Here is a 6,056-nt window from a genome sequence, read left to right on the forward strand (position 1 = left end):
CTCGCCTCTCCGATATCCTTTCGGTGCGTGACGGTGTGGCTTATGCCAGCGTGCCCTCGCGCTTGGGGCTGCTCGGGGTATTTAAAGATTAACAGTGGATCGCAACAACGTTGCATCTCTCGCCACAGCGATCAGTTTTAGGAGTGAAAGCGACCCGCGTGCAGTCGCGAAATAGCGCGCGGCGGGTCTCGTGCGCGACGGGGTCACTCCCACTTGCATGTCGCGCGATGTGTTTACGCTCGCACAAGTAGGGCAGCCCAAGCGCGCAAACGGCGCATATCATTCAGAAAGCCCAACTCGCTCGCCTCATCCTATTCATCGCTGCGCGCGTCGTTCCCCAGAACGGCACGGGACTTTAGTTTTTAGGAGAGCGTTTCGCCGACAGTCGCCGGTGGCCGGTGGGCCTACCGACGGAGCGGAGCTCACCGTCTGCTCCCCCAAAAGGAGGCGCAGGAGCGACCCTGATCAACACGGCGTTGAATAGCGCGCACGACATAGACAATAGCGCTGCGTGGGTTTTTTATTTCAGATTTTTAAAGCACAACACGTGATGAGCTACGGCCGCTATTTTGTTCCAGATTGGAAGCAACATTTATGAAGGGATGTGCAGGCAAACGCGTGCTGAAGACAACGAACGAGAATTGAACAATACGGTTGTCGGTACACTTCAGAAAAATCAGCTGTATACGCGGAACGCATAAAAATAGATATATCTGAGTTATTTGTAATTTTTCTAAATTTATCTTTTTACTACGCCTACTGTAGCATTACTGAATGTTCTGTTTCCAAATGCTACAGGATTATAATGAGAAATGTCTGGAAGTGTTTGCTCAGAACAAAATAACCGTGAGGTCTATGTTACGTGATGATTTAACGTGTAGTACGTTATGTTCTATACACGTGACAGGGAGATCCGCGCATCAATTCGTTACTGAGTGGTCCATTTAATTCTCTCTCTCTCTCTCTCTCTCTCTCTCTCTCTCTCTCTCTCTCTCTCTCTCTCTCTCTCTTCTGTGCTCCTTTCAGTTCCCTTAGCACACACGACAAATGGCTTATATAGGATGAACAGAGTAGGATGCCTGTACCCCTCCTCCCCCTACGTATGCACGCGCTTACACACACACACACACACACACACACACACACACACACACACACACACACACACACACACACACACACACACACACGCACGCCTATGTCTGCTACATGCTAGCTGCTTTCTCAGTGCCCAATTGTTACACTGTTTCTGCATTAGTGTTGTAATTACATTTATTTATTTATTTTGGGACCCAAGTTACTACATCTGAGTATAGAATACAAAAGCCACAGCGATAGGATTAGTTACTGTGTGTTAAACTACATGGCAGTTTGTGTGTGTGTGTGTGTGTGTGTGTGTATGTGTGTAGTCAGTTCATGTAGGCACATCGATAAAACACAGGCACATTTAATCCACGTTTTCTTCTATATGCCCACTGAACTACAATACATGGGGGAAGTATTACGGCTATAAATAATTCATAGTGTGGGAATAGTTATTTTCTGATAATCATGTGCTGTTCCAAAACCTGCTGTTGCCAGGACTAAAGGCTGTTTTTGGTCTGTGTTGGAATGTTGAGAGGACGGCTGTGATTGGAATGCTGGACTGAAGGCTGTTGGTGGTGTGTGTGGGAATGTTGGGAGGATGGCTGTGAGTGGAACTCCGGACTGAAGGCTGTTGGTTGTGTGTGTGTGTGTGGGAATGTTGGGAGGATGGCTGTGAGTGGAACTCCGGACTGAAGGCTGTTGGTGGTGTGTGTGGGAATGTTGGGAGGATGGCTGTGAGTGGAACTCCGGACTGAAGGCTGTTGGTTGTGTGTATGTGTGTGTGTGGGAATGTTGGGAGGACTCCACTGAAACGCCAGAGATGTCAGGCTACATCAGGGCAGCATGGTCTCCGTGTGTGATCTACTCTACGCTACGCTACACATTATCAATATCTCATAATTCTCTCTACTTCTCCCTCTCTCTCTCTGATTCTTTTTCACCATCCGTCACTCTGTCTTTTTGCATTACTCTCATTCTCTCTCACGCTTATATTCTTTCTCCCTCCCTCCCTCCCTCCCTCCCTCCCTCCCTCTATCTCTCTTTCACCCATGCTCTCTCTCATCATCCATTTATGAACGTCTGACATGAGGAGGCTCTCACTTTAATGCCTCGTGCCCACATCCAGTAGCATCAGTCGTCATTCAGTCTCACGTCATTCCCTCTCACATCGGCAGCACCCGGGGCAATGGTTGCTGGGGCAACGCGATCCTAAGGTGGGTGTCTTCCTGAAAGGAACGCACGTCCGGGCCCTTATCCGGCCTCCCGCGGCCACTGCAGCAAGCAACAGGGTGCCGTCATGGAAGATGGGACATGTCGGCCAGACACGACTCGCGCGAGAGCGTGAGCTCACACATCTGCCCTCAGGCTCTCGGCCTGGCATACAGAGACGTCCGAAAACACACACACACACACACACACACACACACACACACACACACACACACATACTGTGTCGTTCTGTTTCTAGCCAGCTGTACACTGGGCGATTTCAGCATTCTTGTATGTTTATTGTATCTCACCGTATGAGTCGGTGCGGTGGAAACTTTGACCAAAGTCCATGACACACCGCACCATTTTAATCTTGCTGGTGCTGAAAGTCAGACTACATGACAAAGTCTGTCCGGCAATAAACCTGTGTTGCTAAAAAAATGACAATATTCTGCTTTTGTCATTCACAGTTATTTTTGCTAAATTAAAAAGGTATTCTCTCTGCTGCCACAATCCTGCAAAAATCTTTCTCTTGAGTCCCACATAGTAGAGTCCCACATGGCGTATGTAACTGTACGCAATTCCAGGGCAATCGCTATTAGGTGTTTGTAGACGTGTCATAGCAGCGGCCACACTGAGATTTTAGAGCAAAATTTCAGACACGGCACAGTGTAGCATGGACACATCACGCATGCGTCGGCCAAAGGTTTGAACTCACGAACGAAGAAATATTTGATGATCTGTGATTACCGCCTCTGACAGTATACTCTTCACGATAATCGCACAGATAAAACCTGAAGATAGTCGCTGTGGGGACATCCACCGCGTCGGTTTGTAGGATGAAGCCGAATCTTTTCAGTTCATAAAGTGCTGAACTGGTGCATCCGCTCGCACGGCGACCCGGCCTGTGTGCTCATGCTCACGCTTGGTGAAATCAGGCTCCTGACCGCAGCCTTGGCGATCGGCGTAGACAGCTTCTTCTGCCCATCATCTTCCAGCAGGATGCGGAGTATCAGGCGGACTTCATCCGCAGCGGGAGCACGCGTGCACGCTCCCCCTGCGTTCCGCAGCCACTGTGAAGCCTTTAATTAAACAGCCCTTTCTCATAAGCGCAGCAGAAGCACAGGCCCGTTAGCCAGGCTCATAGCCGTTTGCCAAGTATATGACATTGCTATAAAACTGGAAGAAGTGTGCACGTGTGTACGCATGCAATATTTTACAGCTTTATTGCAGATTAGAGGAATTGGTATACAAGCAACCAGGTTGCCTTATATTTCAGAATTCTGGCGGTTCTGGTAGCTGGTTTCCAGATATGTGAGAATGAAGAAGAATCGCGGCTACGTTCATGCCTCGTAGCACAGCAGCTCCTCGCCCCATCGCCGTGCCAACGCTCCGGCCGCGAGCCCCCTGTGCCTCCTCCGGTGGACCTCTCGCAAGCGGTGGTGATTTATGGACACAGCACACACGCGTACCGCGCTTCTGCCGTGGGACATACAGACAAGTGCTTATCGCTGGAAAGGCAGGGGTCAGAGGTCAATGGTGGGAGATGAATTCCTGTCATCAGGCACATCGTGGTTGCAGTTTTGAATCAGAAGCCTTCAATAGCACAGCTGGCAGAGCAACAGTGGTTTGGGTCTGCCAGCACGAGCGTTTTGATTGGATGATGAATAGGTTTCTGGATGAAGAAAGACCACTGTCCCAGACCATACCGCGAGCTGCAAATTCCAAATTTGGTTCATTTGCATTTTTGCATGTAAAAAGCAGTCTTTGTCATAATGAGAATAGCAGAAAGGCAGCCAAATCCAGGGTTAGATTCCCTCCAAAAAATAACAGGATAGATGGAGTTTGAAATGCAAGAACCATTTCCGTGTCACAAGGAGCCTCATTATAACCAATTTAAATCCACTAAAAGGCTATTTGTATTGTCTGTAAAGAAAAAGAAATAAAAACACTATTTTAATGGGTAGAACAGTTGTATCTACAAGGTGTCTTCTAGAGTCAAAGCCAATCTTCTCAACTAAGTTTCAACAAAATCAGATTGGCAGACCTATGGAATTATATCATCAAGAGACAGATAATCTAAGTGACATAGCAAACACTCAAAAATTCTAATGATGGAGCAAACACTCAAACAAACATTCTAAGTGATGCATTAAACATTCAAACACTCAAACATTCTAAGTGACGTAGCAATCACTCAAACATTCTAAGTGACATAGCAAACACTCAAACATTCTAATAACGAAGCAAACACTCAAACAAACATTCTAAGTGATGCATTAAACATTCAAACACTCACATTCTAAGTTACATAGCAAACGCTCAAACATTCTAAGTGATACAGCATACACTCAAACATTCTAAGTGACTTAGCAAACACAAACATTGTAATGAGGTAGCAAACACTCAAACATTCCGAGTGATACAGTAAACACTCAAAACATTCTAATCACGTAGCAAACACTGCCTTTATTTAACTCTTGGTTCAGAAACGCAGAGGTGCAGCGGCGTTTCGGGTGGGATGTTAAGCAGTACTACTGCTCAGACCGTCTTAGATGTCTGCGGCTAACGCGACTCGCCAGCCGCACCTTCTTTCCACAGCCGTTGTTCACTGCTCGCTAACAGTCATGCGACGCTGAGCTGAATTACGGGTGGCTACATTTTTGCCAGACTAGATGTTCTTCTCGTTTGCCACATTGACATGCAGACCTCACTGCCAGCGATCTCTTCATAATGCCCTTACAGACTGTCGAACTACTGCTAATAGAATAAATTAGAATAGTAATCCTTGAGGATGAATTTTGAGTGGCCCTCATAAATCTGATACATTTATTACAATTGCGAGATTTTAATGTAATTGTGTAATGTATAATCCAAACATTTAGGAGAACTTGGCTGGTAAGATGATAAAAAAGCTTATATAGAGACCTCAACCCCAGCTGAGGGGCGGGGGGTGTTATCGGGAGGGGGCAGGAGGGGGTATGGAGATTGTAATGGGAAATGATAAGGCCAGGAGATCCTGTCAAGTTCTCTCCTCACGGTGTGCTGTTGTTTATAGTCTGCCTCAACCCAGATCCCAGCGTGGAGAGAACAACCATTGTGGGTTTAATTCCGAATGCCCATCTCATACCCGACCGCAGCTGCTCCACCATATTCACAGCAGGCCGCCGTCCGCTCCGTGTTTGCTAAAAGAGCGTGCGGAATACTGAATGTAACGCGGCGGTAGTATTGCTACATCAAATCGACTGGGGCAGACACTCTCCAACACCCTGACTAACATCCCTGCTGCTGTCTCTACGGCTGGTCACAGCGGTTGATGTCACGTTTGCCTGCGATTACCGTGTGAAAGCGTGTTTTTGTTTGTTATGAATACTTGCTAAACGCAAAGGCCCCAAGTGACTGTAATGGAGAAGGAATTATGACGGCCTACATGCCAGGAAATATCCAGATCTGCACTTTTGTTTTCTTAGCATTCGTGTTTGACCATGCGTTATTTGTGCTCAGACATCGCTGTGCAACCTCGATATCAGAATCGAGGACGCGGGTCTTGAGCGTAGACGCATCATGCACGTGGGGTCATTTCCAGGCTGGTTGAGGCATTAACTCTTTTACCCACAGACCCTCCCATAAATCCTGGCTCGACGGGGCAATACAGATGAGTTCTGTCGTGCTGCGCTCGCCCGCGCGAGCGCCGCGGCTACGCGCGAGCCGCCAGATGCCCGGCCCCCGGCGTGTGCGCACGCCTCGTAACCCCTCATGCT

The 6,056-nt window shown here is 47.8% G+C and overlaps 1 protein-coding gene across 3 annotated transcripts in view; it reads left to right on the top strand.

The window, feature by feature from the left end:
• LOC113591058 (CUGBP Elav-like family member 5) overlaps nucleotides 1–6,056 on the top strand; it is a 104,443-nt gene that overhangs the window by 697 nt on the left and 97,690 nt on the right. The window lies entirely within an intron of this gene.

This window comes from Electrophorus electricus, chromosome 11 (genome assembly GCF_041902795.1).
Source record: "Electrophorus electricus isolate QZ-2024a chromosome 11, ASM4190279v1, whole genome shotgun sequence".
NCBI lineage: Eukaryota > Metazoa > Chordata > Actinopteri > Gymnotiformes > Gymnotidae > Electrophorus > Electrophorus electricus.